Genomic DNA, 15,131 nt, shown 5'->3' on the forward strand with positions numbered 1-15,131 from the left:
ACTTCTCGGTAAGCATTTTGTGTCTCAATAAAAAGTGCACCAAGGTACGTTTATACCGTGAGACCAAGTAGCAGTCATTTGGCGTGTACACCAGCTTTAGGTGCTTTAAGTAAAACAGTGCATCTTGTGTTATTGACAGAGAAAGATTGGCCGGTTCTTGCTGTCAGATGCTATTTCACTTTTCCACAAAGGCACTTGAGGTAGATATGGTCACATGTGGTCTAGCATTACAAGGACTATCAGCTGTCCTTCTGTCTCTCTGTAGCACTGTATTACGCCTCTTACATTACAGACATGCAGTTTATAGCTCTGACTATACCTTCAGAAGGCTATGGCACGGTCATGCAGGTGATTAGGAAGCCGGGGCGTCTTTCTTCTGGTGTATTTCAGAGTCAGTATAAAATGAATCTAACAACCTAATATGTTTAAAACACTAACGTGCATAACTAATTAGAAAAAAGAAGTTAAAAACATTATTTATACCACAAAATGTAAAGTGTCACAGAAAATTCTGATAATGTAAATAATTTTTTTGTTCACATAAATTATTCCAAACAAATAAATTTTACTGTAATATTAGAATACAATAGTGTTTAAATGCATGAAGTAAGGAAAGTTTTTACTGTTGCATTTTGTACCTATAAAATCATAGTATTTATTCATTTATTTATTTATTTTCAACTTATTGCACTTCCCGGAAGCATTATCAGCCAATAGGTTTATGCTCCATCATTGTCATCATAGTACAATGATTTTTCCCAAAACCATAGTTTCAAAAAATTATTGCAGTACGGCAAGCTTGAGTTGTCAGCGTAATGTCTTGTTCTGTAAATAATTCACGCTTTTGGGCACAATGAGCAACCTAACATACAGTACATTCTTTATTATTAATTCATATTACGAAACCCATTGGAAATACATGCTTCTGCAAAACAAAAAAAAAACGAATAGCTGTAGTTTTCCAGTTGAAATTAACACTAGAGGCGGCAAATACTGACTATTATGACTTTTTCACAAAAATCATGATTTATAGGGCCAGTTTTTAATTAAGAAATGTCCATTTTCTCACTATTTCTTGTATGTTATGTTATGATGTTTAAAAAAAAACACATTCTCACGTTTTAATATTACTGCATAACATATACGGCGTCATATTCATGAGCTTTCTGAGTCGTCCGCTCAGTATAGCTCACGTGATGTGGTGTGGCACTTGACCCTTAAGTTCGAATTCTGTGAAATATGGCTTAACAAAACTTCTCGTGCTCGCATCTAATGAAGTTATAATAGCATGGCTCCAGCAGTGAATGCATTTTTATATTTTGCATTTGCTGCAAAATATACAGCCTGCACACTCTTTCTCCAGAATGCTGATTATGTTGATTACATCCAGAGGAAAGTGCACACGTGCATCAAAAAGTATTGTTGAGTAAATCCTTTTTTTTTCTCTCTCTCTCTTAAAAATTAAAATTCAGCCATTGACGTCACATGGACTGGTATATCGACGTCCATACTACGTTTCTGGGTACATTTCATGTTCTGAAAATGAACTGTCACAACACGTGCCAGTACTAACCTAATTAAAGCGCACCAATATGTGCCTGTACCAATGTAATAAAACGGTCATGCAATAAATGCATGCTTCAGCACCAATTACTGGGCATTTCACATGGTCACCACAAACACAAGTCATGACTAGCTTGTAAGTTTATCTATTGCTGTATCACACTATGGTATTTAATCTCCGTGTTATACCTTTGAACAGGAAACACTGCAGATTACACTTGCAATACAGTGGCATTCGCAGAAGAACTGAGGGCACTTTCCATCTTTCAAAACAATGCTTGAGTTATTGGCCCAAATCCAGAAATACCACTGTCATACTGGAGATACTGTTGAGAAACAATGGACTTTGTGAGTCAGGCCCCTGTGTGCTGTCATGTCTGGTTTGCCGGAAAAGCTAAAAAAAAAAAAAAAAAAAAATCTGCTGCACAATTGTGTCACACAATGGCGGCACTCTCTGCAATCACTGGTCATCCTAACAAAAAGCCCTCTGAAACGCTTGGTGTATCAGCCTGTGTATTCAGGTTACTGGATGTTTTTAAACAATACGGAACATTGGTGGTAACCAGAGACAGGAAGCAGCAGATTAGAAGCAAAGTAGCTCACTCTCACTGAAGTGGATATTTCTAGGGCACATCCCAAGATAGGCATTCATTGCCTTCCAGAAACTGAATCCCATTCCGAGCTGTCCCATTATTAGACACATATTCATGTCAAAGTCTCAAAGGAGAAATCAACTCTTTTCAATGGACAGCATATCATGAATGTGCTATTTGTGTACATGGTCATACGTTACCGTAAATGTGCAGAGTCAACAATATGCAAATGTGTGCTATAGCCAACATGGGAGGGAACGACTTGCTGTGTATTTTTTCACTGTCACTGCAGAGTAAATATTATCTGTGAGCATCATGTATGTCAATAACCAAAGGCCTTTAAAGGAACACACCACCTTTTTTGAAAATAGGTAAATCTTCCAAAACTTTTTGAGTTGCTTTTCGAATCCATTCAGCAAATCTCAGGGTACGGCAGAAGCACTTTCAGCTGTAGCCTAACATAGATCATTGAATCTGATTAGATCATTAGCATCATTAAAACGCTAGGGACTATTTTCGGTGCTGCGTAATATCATTGCGTTTGCTAAAGCCAAGGTACCACAGCAAAGTTCCTTGATTATCACACTGGAATGAGAGCATATTTCAGCCTAGAAACAAGACACTTTTCATTTTCTGACAGTTTTGGTATACAATGCTAATACAAAAGGGCCAAGTTTTAAACAAAAAAATATCAAAACTCTTTGGTCATTTTTGAACGTAATCAGATTCAATAATCTATGCTACAGCTAAAAGAGCCAACCGATTGGATCTGAAAAAGGGAAAACTCAACTCTAGTTGAGTTGAAAAAAAAAAATTCCTTTAAAAGTGCGTCTTTAAAACTGTTTTCAACACGTATAATAATAAGAATATATCAACCTATGTACACATGGCTATAGGAAAGAGTTATTGTCAATCGTATTAATAACATGGCTGGCTCAAACATTCAGTTATATTGCAGTCATCTGCATATGTCAAGGGATATTGCCAACGTTGGCTTATTGGAAACGTGTGCCTCTATATGCATTTCTGCAAAACTGAATTTTTTTTTTACTTCACCTGTACATGTGAACTGCTGCAGTATCCAGTTGAAATAAACACTAGAGGCAGTCAAGTCAAGTCACCATAATTTATATAGTTAACAATGCAAATTGTGTCAAAGCAGCTTTACAGTATTAAACGAGGAAATAGTGTCAAAATGCTGTCTTTCTCAAATTCAGCAGTTTAAATCTAGGCTGCAGGAGAGTCATCTGGTTTTCGGTGTTCTTGTCCCAATGGCCATCTAGGAGACAAGTTCTTTGGAGTAGATCAGTCTCTGGGGCACATCCTGGTCTTCCCTGACATTTCAGGGCTGTAGAGGTCACCAGGTCCTGATACACTATCTGGGCTGGGTACTGACTGTTCATATGTATGGGTTTTTATATTAAGTATATTTGTTTGGTAGCTCATGCAGTATGGGGTACGACTCGAGGCTAAAAGCTTGGGTATGAATCCTGTAAAACTATAGTTCCTCAAAAAAGTTCAAACTTGCATATAAGGAAGTGGAAATGGCACGGTTGCATCAACAAATGGATTTTCATACAGGTTTTGTATTTGTAACACTATCGGGTAGTGTTACTGCATTAACTTTTAGTCACACTCCCATGATATTTGAGTTATAAACCATCACAATATGTACCTGAAGCAATATAATAAAAATATATGCCTACAGTATATCAACATAACAAGAATGTGCCAGGGTCACGTATCGAACACGTGTTTTAGTGTCACTCTCTGGACATTCCACTGTGAAACTTCCTCTAAACATGCAGTAATGTACATAATAATGGTGTTGTAGAAATGTATTAAGTTACCTGGTCTCGTGGCATGAACATAACTTTTTTTGCATGCATTTTTTAGCCAGACTCGAAATACGTACCAACTACATATCATTGCAATTTTAAGCATATAGTAAGGCACAGTAAGGCACGAGAAAACAATGTTGCACAAAAAGTGCAGAGAGTTGCATATTTGGGTTGATATTTCTAGGCACATATTTCCAACGAGCCACGTTTGGATATTTTCAATTCCTTGTTAGTTTAAATCTTTAGAAATATCTGATCATTGCATCAAGCCCAATGGTGTTCAGTTGCTGCGCAGGCCGGGCCGAATGAATGAAAACCAAAGCATTCTAAACTTTATTCTGGGGATAGGTCATGTTCATACAAACAAATCAGCCCAGATGTTTTGGACGTCCAATCAAAGTATCCTCGCAGATAGACAAGAAACACAATAGTTGATTAAAAGTTTTAAGTATGTGCTTAAAGAGATAGTTCACCTCACTGATGTCACATGGACTGTTTTACCAATGTACTTGCTATACATGTTTCTAGGAACATTTAATTTAGTTTGGAACAACATGAGGGTGACTAATTAATGACAGTTTCATTTCTGGCATACTTAAACTAGGATGTCTAGCTATCTAAAGGGGGTTTCAGTTCCTCACCTGAAATAACATCAGCATATCCCATATCAGTGTATATGCATGTGTATGTGTATGCAAGATTGTAATTTTAAGATGTGGAGTGTTGATTGTGTGCTTTTTTAAAAGAAAAAATGGCTAAGACTGTAACATAAAATATTAAAGAGAGAGAGAGAGAGAGAGAGAGAGAGAGAGAGAGAGAGAGAGAGAGAATAGGTCTCTGAATACTTTCTGAACCAAATGTATGGAGCAATGACTGTAGGTGGTTCATAAATTAAATGAAAAGCATTATAAATTACATGTTTCTATAGCTCGTCAGCTTTTGTCACCGAAATGGGAAGTACTAATTACAATATAACAGCTAAACATATTCTTACAGTTCAGGACTGGTATGCAGTTCGAAAAAATAGAAAAGATAAAACCGGGCTCAAACTTCAGATTTAGCTTTACTCTGAGGTCAAACAGCTGAGTAAGCACAAGCAGACACATACTCCCTCTCACAGTGTGAGCTCCTGATATCAAGGAACGCAAATATAGAAACCTCTTCAGTAAGCTGGATTAACTGTATGATACATGTTTCTGCACTTTATAAGGCGGCTGATAGTTTTTCATTCCGTTAAAGTAACTTCCTGCCTAGTCTTTTTAATAAAAGACCTTCTGTCTGCTCTCTGGTTCTCTCTACTGAAATATGTCGAAAATTATAATAATAATAATAACAATAAAATAACGTTCACCCTGAAATCACAGTTCTGACATTTTTTAAAGGAAAATAGGCAACTTCCCAAGAGTGGTTTTCAAATCCATTCAGTAGCTCTCCGGAGCCGGTGGTAGCATTTTAGCGCAGTTTAGCATAGATCATTTAATCCAGTTAGACTGTTAAAGGAAAACCCCACCATTTTTCCATATTCCACTGTTCTTCCCTCAACTTAGACGAGTTGATACGTACCTCTCCTGCCTCAGTGCGTGCACTTAATCGCTCTAGCGCTTGGCACCATTATGTTACAATGACCGGAATTAAGCTAAAGAAGCTAAAGGCTAACATAGTGGAGCCGCATGCTAGAGACAATAGAGATATGTATCACCTCGTGATATACTGTAGGTTTTTATTGCATTGCTTCAGGTACATATTGTGATGGTTTATACCTCAAATATCATGGGAGTGTGACTAAAATATAAAAAAATATTTAAAAAATTCCCAATATACTATACGAAATCGAAGAACGAACATTATGTCATTTCAAACAAAATTAGGCCAAAACAATGTTTTGAATCAAACTTCGCGTTAGCACCTAAACATTTTTGCGCAATCGGTGGGTGTGTTTTGAAACTCCACCTTCTTTGATGCAGACTTTTTTCTTCCTGGTTCATTTCTCTTTCTTCTGAGGTCAGGCAAGGGAGCAGCATCTCCAAGTCACTACATACATAGCTGCCACATATATATCCGCACCTGTACGATCGCACGCAGGGAAAAACAATTAATTTCCTACAAAGAATTTAGCTTGTGTCAACGACCCAGAGTTGTGCAAAAAGTGACGTAGAGAAACACAAGATACAAAGCCATGACAAGAATGAAGGAAAGGTAGCAAGCAACTAATATTACACCTTACTACTGCTGTCATTGTTCTTCTTCTTCTTTCAGGGAATTTATAAAGATAATCAATCTTACAGGCTACGTACAAGCATAGCGTCATGCTTACATTAATCTACAGCCCGCCTTCAGCAACGCAGGGTGTCAGAATGTTCGGAAACAGTACACCGTCACTCAGCCTTTTCAAACTTCTTTTTGCCCTCAAACGAAGAACAAAGAGAAGTTTGGATGAAGTATATCAGGGCCTTTAGCATCTCTCACTCAAAAAATGACCAAAAAGATTAGATATATTTTTCCTATTTAAAACTTGACAAAACAACTTTTAATTTTCCGTCAGTCTTAGTACACAATGTAACTGCAGAAGGATTAAATAGGACAACTATTGAAACTCTCTGGCCATTTTTGAGCGAGATGCTAATGGTCTAATCATATTCAATTATCTATGCTAAGCTGCACTAAGAATGCTATCGCCAGACCAGGAGATCGGCTGAAAGGATTCAAATACGGGAAAACTCAGCTGTTTAACTATTAGGGAGTTGAAAATGAGCCTTTTTTTTTAAAAGTGGAGTCTTCCTTTAAGGGCCATTTGCACCTTTAAATACTATAGTTTTAATTACATTGCAAATATGCTGTTTAGGTTTTTTAATTGTTCCTCTATGCCATTTTCATTAGTTGCTGTTTGAACTCCACTGTTAAAAAGATATCCTCACTGTTACTGTAAACTTTGCGTTGTTTCAAACCAATAATCTGTTTTGGAATACAAAAGGAGAATTTTAGAAAAATGTTCATGCAGCTCTATTTCAAGGATATTCTGGCCACCTAGTTAAAAAAAGGAACATACCATGGTGTATTTGGTGTTATTTTATGTGAAAAGTTAGCTTATTAAAGTTAGCAAATAGGGTTTTCACAATGATCCCAAAAAAAAGAACCATCGATGCCAATAAAAAAAAACTTTAACTAAGATTGTAGACAGGTATGTTCATATTAACAGTGTTAATACATTTGGAAATCAGATCTGGTAGCTGTTATCGGAAAATGTTGCGTATGAGGAACTGCAATTTTCCAAAAATATAAGCATACAGGTTATTCTTGTTATGTTTTCTTTTGTACGTTTTGTCGTGTCTTTTCATGGAAGCGCTACTGAGTAGAAGACAAGGCCGTGGGCAGAATTTTTACATGCATCACAAATTCACATGGTTATGTGCCGCTTTTCTTTACCCCATTTTATGCTATGCTAACTATACCTACTATCTACAGCTTTCTCAGCAGAATTATCACTCCTGTATAATTAACACACAACGGCGAGGAGCACCAGAGCAATTAAAACCCCCAGGCCCCCCTCGCTCATTACACAGGCCTACACTTCACTCCACAGAGAGCTGAACTCTGTAACCTCTGACGGAGAGAGAGATAGAGAAGGAGAGAGAGAGAGAGAGAGAGAGAGAGAGAGAGAGAGAGAGAGAGAGAGAGAGAAACGAATAGGGCGAGGAATGTCACTTGGATGCTTTTCTTTTTTCTCACACTTGTCACTTTGAAACTAACTTGCCACAATGCACACATAATTAAAACTATTTTAATTACAGCAAAACTGGTTTAGAATATACACACATATATATATAATAAATATATACACACACACACACACACACACACACATATATATATATATATATATATATATAACCTTACATCTTGATAAGCTTGTAAAGAAATCTGCAGTGATTTTTACGGGGATTTGGTCATTTTCTAATATAATTTATTTAATAATATCTACAATAGAACTGAAAATTGCTGTGTCTCACGAAATTTCTGTGTAACTGTGTTCTGTGTAATTTTCAAGCAATTTAACATTTAAAAGCGCTTCCACTTTTCTACTAGTAAAAGTATTATCCCAGCGTTTTTTTTTTTTGGTTTGTGCTTGACGTTTCAAATCACGTTCCACTCCCACTGCATGTAAGAACCGCTCGAAAACGTTCCATCTACACTTCAGATCTGTGTTTACAGAGCAAAGAAAATGATACTTCAAACGACATGCGTTGCATAGATGATTTAAACCTATTCCTTGGTTCTCCGACATGTATATCAAAGATACTGCAAATGCTCTGATAACAATAACAACTCAAGCGAACGGAAGACCAGGGCAGCGTCAAAGAATCTTTGAGGATCACACCTCTTTACAATATTCGTCCTGAGGGCAAATTTCAGTCATTTTTATTATTCTTGCTGACTCACATACAGTCCTATGCAGGTTACACCTAAACCTAAACAAAATACAACTCCAACACAACACCGAAAGCAAAAAAATAAACGGACTGAGATGAGTTTTCACAGTCTGACACAAGCCTGTCCGTCACAAGACAGATCGTAATCTGATTTTGATTGCATTGTGCCCTTGTGTGGCAGGTTAGTTGCGTGCAAAGTATGTTGTGCAGAATCTGCCCAATTTTCTGGGAACATCATAAAGGAAGTCCTCAAAAGAAACATTCCTTTATTACTCAACCTCAAGCTGTCTGGCTGTTTCTTCCTCCAAAAGAACACAACGTCAGCTCGTCCGCCTTGCCCTGTGACGCCGAAAGCCAACGAGGACCGGAACTGACGAACCAACAGACCAAAAAAAACGGAGCCTCCTCGTCCATTCGCGTCTCATTTGCATGTGTTCAAATGAGGGGCTCTGACACGTCGCGCTAGTTTTCAACTTCTGCCGCTGTCCGGCATCCCTATTGCCATTTCCTAACTTATCGCAAGGTAATAAGTTTAAAAGCTGATGAATATGAATGAGGTTCGAGATCCACTGAGGGGAAACTTTCTGAGAAAAATGACTTATTTTGGTCTGTTCCTCACACAAGGCTAAAAATATCTTCAGGAAATCAAGGTTTATATCTGTTAAAAAAGGCTTGTTGGTTAATTATGCGATGAGAAGGTTGATTAACAGTGTTGCTTCTCCTTTACTCATCTCAGTCTGTTAAATACCACTCAACTTTTACGTTTTCTGTGGTATGTAGCATGCATTTTCTGCCCGGCTTGCCATTCCAGTTGCGGCGTGACGAATAAAGCAGAAGCGAGTACTTCTTAAATGAATAAAAAAGCGAACTAACTAATCAAATCGCAAAATAACCATTTTAAATCACAAATTAAGCATTTTTATTCCCAAAATGATGTATTTTTATGTATTATGCGAAGCAATGAGGTCAGGGTTTGAAATATTTATAACTGCATAATACATTCTGTTATTTCAGTATCATGCAAATATAATATTACAGTATACTACAACAGAACTGACTTCATTTTGATTCTTTATTTTTATTTAAGTTATAATTGTAGTCTTTGAACAGGTTGCCAATTAAGGCAGCATCTCAAATGTGTGTTTTAGTTTCTCTAGAATTTATAAAACACTTTTTTTCATTCCTTTATGGTTTTTTAAAGGATTTTAATGATTTTATTTTATTTTATTTTTTAAAACATTATGATTTTCTCACCCCATTACATTACATAAAAGCATGCAGTATTCATAAAGCAGCAACCTAGTATTTCGTTCACTCAGAATTTCATAATATAGAAGTGTTTCGGTATATCAGTCTCTTATCTGCCCTATTTCTGTAAGCCAAAAAGCTTTTTGTAACGGAATGAGTGCTCGATTGTTCAGTCTGGTATTTATAACGCTATAACTAATTCACATTTTTTGTTGCATAATTGCAATAAAGAGCAATTTTGTTTCATGAACATGGAGCGTACCGCTTCTTCGGACCCTTGATTATGAAAAGATTTCCTTGTGTCTTCCGAGCCAGTGAGAAAACCACCGCAAATTCCTGGCTATAGCCTTATCTTCACAGGCATCCCGCAGAGAACCCGATATAGGTCATGATGCCATTGTCCCAGCATCAGACACACTCTCACTTCTCCTGTTACTCTGTCCATCTCTATCTCTCTCTTTCAGAGCCACCTGCTACTCTGCCACTGTCTATTGTGGACTGGCTTTGAGCGAGAGCGGCTCAAAGGATCATGTCATGCCGTGTTACTCACACCTCTGTCTGTCTGGCTCTGGACTAAAGCGAAGCCTCAGCAGATGTAATCTTCACTTCCCAGACCCGTTCGCGCTCAATAGACATTTCACAGAGTTGAACCGAAGTGAGTTTAGGCTTTGCAAAAGACACCGTTACCTTTCACCGTGACGCTTTGCGCGAATCGGGTAACGGGTAACTCGTGAATTATGAGCTATAGTGTAAACGAACAGAAAAATGTTTGCACTATGAATGCGATAATAAACATTTTCAAAAACTGGGTGCAGCCTTCAACCATCCTTCATTAAAAGGCGTAAAAGCATTAATAAACGACTTATAACACCTTAAGACCGATTGTATTCACGGCATATTATAATTATATGTTATGTGTCTTTAAACGTAACAGTTACATTTTACACTAAAATAAAGGTCTTTAAAAAATGTTTATTATTTTGAGATGTAGTGACCTTTAATTTGAAGTCAAATATTTGTCACTTTGCTCGCAGCTGATTGGTCAGAAAAATAATATAAAAATAAAAAAACTCTAACACTGAAGATAAACCTCTCTCATGCTATTTGTATACATTTATATACATTTTTTTGCTTTATTTTTGCTATTACCCAAGAAAAATATGTTATGTCTATATATTAAATATATTTGTATAGACTATAAAATATAAATATATAAATGTATATACATGTATATACTTGTAAAATATACAGTATATATGTGTGCATTTATATATACTTAAATATTACACAGTACACAAAAAAATTAATAAATACAATAAAAAAAACTATTTTGGATGTGATTAATTATATATTAGCATATTATTATATAAGTGTATCAATACCTTTCATCAAAGTTGAAACATATGTATATATATGTATGAATATATCCATGTATATAAACAAAGGCATGGTCATATATATATATATATATATATATATATATATCAAAACCAGAAATAATAAAATATATAATAATATACCTGCAGTTTTTGCTGTGTATTTGTAGTCCTTACAGGAATATATGATCGCAGATCACCCAGAGGTAAAGCTCCCTCTGCTTTATATACAAAACAAATAAAACAAAACATAACTGGGAGCTTGGGAGGGGGTTCGGGAGGAGTCAGCAAGCTATATATATAGGTAAGGAGCGGGAGGCGTGCAGGCCCAGCCATGATGGTCATGGAGCCGAATATGAGCAGTCATCAACCCCATATGTGGAGCAGGTGGTCGAGGAGACTGAGCGAAGGCGGAGAGCAGAAGAGCCAGGTGATGCAGAGGCGCTGGAGGTCCCAGGTGACACCTGAGCTTTTTGATGTGTGAAGAAGGGCGCGGGCGGAAGAGCGACAGAGGACTGAGGTAGAGCCGGGGAAGGAGGAGCCTGACAGAGCCGGAGGAAAATGAAACACAACGGCCAAGGCGTACGATGGATGGTGAAGCTGGTGGATTAAGAGGGAGCTAGGAGCCTAAGGGAAGCCGGCGGGTCTCCAGGTGGAGTCTGGGACATGAAGCGAGGATCCTTCACCCAATGGAGGCTGGCAGACCCGTGGCGAGCTCCATGGAGGCAGAGGATGAGTGCAGGGGCTGCTGGGATCCTTTGACGACGTGTAGCTAGGGTGGGAGGGTGAGTTAACCTAGGCTTTACGAGCGCGGGCATGGAGTTTTTTTAAGGCGCGGGCACTGGAGGCTTTGCACGAGGCGCGGGCACTGGAGGCTTTACGCAGGCGCGGGCACTTTTGCACGAGGCGCGGGCACTGGAGGCTTTTACGAGGCGCGGGCACTGGAAAGGCGCCGGGCACTGGAGGCCAGAGGCGCGGGCATCTTTGCACGAGGCGCGGGCTGGAGGCTTTAATGGCACTGGAGGCTTTGCTGGGCAGGCGGCCATCTTAGGAAGCATTTGCCATCTTGTGGGAAGGCGGCGGCCATCTTGTGAAGCGGCTCTGCCATCTTGTAGCGGCTCTGGGAAGGCGGCGGCCAAAGTAGCTCTGGGAAGCCATCTTGTGAAGCGGTTCTGGGAAGGCGGCGGCCATCTTGTGAAGCGGCTCTGGGAAGGCGGCGGCCATCTTGTGAAGCGGCTCTGGGAAGGCGGCGGCCATCTGGCAGCGGCGCTGGGGAAGGCGGCGCCATCTTGTGAAGTGGCTCTAAGGCGGCCAGAATGGCCATTACTGGAGTTGACTCAACACCCAACGTAAAATGACCCCACAGTCACTAAACCAAACTCAATAAATGAAAGCGACTCAGCGAACAAGAGCGGCTGATGGACTCCTCATGATTTCAATAAACAATCCGGTATGTCAGAGATCACATGTCCAAAAACTCTTGAGTATAATCCTCAATCGATCGGGTACCTTGCTTGAGGGCCAATAAGCGCTAGCGAGGGTCCTACCTGGCCATGGATCAGGTGAAAAGCCGCTGGATCCTGGTGCGAGGTTGCATTCTGTCATGAATGAGGCGGTCTGAGGCGTGCGGATCCATGTGCAGGCTTTTATTAAACAAAGGCATGGTCATAACAGGCAGGCGTCAAACAGGGACAGATATATAGGAGGCGAGGCATAACGAAATCCAGAGACAGGCAGAAGGTCAGGTATGCAAACGATCAGAGAATCAGAGAACAGACAGGGTCAAAACCAGAAACAATAATCCACGAACGATAACTACAATACAACAGGGTCAGTGGCTTGCTGCAGTATTTATAGTCCTCTGACAGGAAGTAGCAGCATGATCTATAGTGAATATATATATATATGAATAAATATTAAATATTAAATATATATAATATATTTTTTTTTACTGTTTTAGAGAAAAACGCTTCAGAACATCTTTTTTGGTTTTGTTTTGTGTGTTCCAGCATAGGTCGGAAATACAAGCTCGGAAAACATAAGAAAATGACAGACTCATCTGTTTTGAATGAACTATCCCTTTAAATAAACAAGAACACCGGAGCTTAAAATGAAACACAACAACATGAAAAGTGGAGCACCAACCATTTTAACAATAGTTTAATCACTGCATGTTTTCCCTTTTCTGCTCCCCAGTTGTTTGTGAGTTATCCGTGCTCCCAGCCATCCAGCTATAAACGGGGTCACCGATAAGTCTGACTATTGAATAAGTAAACCGAGGTTCAATGACAAATTCTAAAGACGGCTGCATTTGCGCGGGTAGGCTTGCCGTACGAGAATCACATGACAAAAAATAAATAATGACTGTGCTTTCGTAACCCATGGATCTGAGATCACAGGTCCCCCAATCAAGTAGGCTCTCATAAATTTTTAATCACGAGATAGGTTGTAAATGGAAGCAAAGCAGTGAAATTAGCATATTCGGAGCAGGCAGTATGCTAATTACACTTCACGCCGAGGTCAGCGGAGAGACGAGCCGATGCATATGCATGTCTGAATCTGAGATGAGACTAAAGCTCTCCAGTGTACACTAAAATATGACAGGGGCCCTGCTAATGCGTTCATGGCACTGAAAAAACATCAATGCACCAATGCATTGCAATTATGATGATGAACGCACATTTACCTAACCAATGCTGATAACGATCGCTAAACGGCTTGAGAAAGGCTTCCAAAAATATGGACAACATGCGTCATAATTAAAAGAAAAAAATGTCTGGGAGGGAGTAGATGAGGGGGATTGGTATAATTAGTGCTTATTGGGAATTAGCAGGGATTTTGTTTGGGAGAGATTCCTTTTGCATCCTTTCATTCCCCCAGGCCATCCAAATACACTCCATCTTCTCAGCTGTCCTCGTCTGCATGGTCACCATCTGCTCCATTTGCATGATGGGCATCACTGACCAAGTAACCATGACAACTGCATTGAGGACTGTCTCTGTGGCCTCAGCGATGAGTGTGGCAGTAGTTGACAATGGGACTGAACACGAAGTGTTAAAACATTTGAGGCCGCAAGAACAGTCAGTCAAAAAAAACCAAAAATAAACACTCACAAACCTCATGTTTATGCCATGCTTGACTTTGTTTGTGTGTGTGTGTGTGTGCGTGTGTTTATAGTGCGGTCATCTAATTGCTGTCTGTTTGTTTTAACTTGCTATTTTACGTCTCAGCATATTCAAGCTGTTAAAGTCAGCACAATACTCTTGTGACAAACCCAGCACAGTCAAAATATTTTCATGCTGTATATACATTGCCAGGCAATTTCTATAAATTTTATACAAAAAAAAAAATATATATATATATATATATATATAAATATATATATATATATATATATATATATATATATAAATATAATTTATGTTTACCATAAGTACTTATTCACACTGGAGTGCAAATTAAGATATATATAATATATATACTATATTCAATAGTAAATACTATATGGAAAAAGTTTTAAAACTTTTATACAGTATTTAAATTCATATATATAATATATAAACAGATTTTTAAATGTTTGAAAAAGTTTTTTATTCTCACTAAAGCTGTTTTTAATTTGATTTAATAATAATAATAACAATAATAATAATTTAAAATATTAAATATATAAAAAAATGTTAATTAAATAATAGCTGTCATAATTTAGGCCCTGAAGTATATTGATTCCTAAGTTACAATTTGTTTTCTTGATTGGAAAAGCCATGCTTAAAAAACTTAAAGTATACATATATTATATATTCATGTTTAATAAGATATAACCTACAACATTTCAGGGTGTATTTTTAATACACTCTCAGAAATAAAGGTACAAAAGCTGTCACTGGTGTGGTATCTTTTCAAAAGGTATGTTTGTACCTAAAGTACCTTAAAGGTACATATTAGTACTTAACGTGAACCTGATACTTTAGGTATAAAAGTGTAGTTTTCGTAAAGGTACTGCCCCATTGATAACTTTTATACCTTTATTTCTGAGAGTGTATTATATTAGGTTTTTCACACTGGAGCGCAAATTAAGATGCATAC

Source organism: Puntigrus tetrazona, chromosome 2, assembly GCF_018831695.1.
Source record: "Puntigrus tetrazona isolate hp1 chromosome 2, ASM1883169v1, whole genome shotgun sequence".
In the NCBI taxonomy this organism is placed as follows: Eukaryota; Metazoa; Chordata; class Actinopteri; order Cypriniformes; family Cyprinidae; genus Puntigrus; species Puntigrus tetrazona.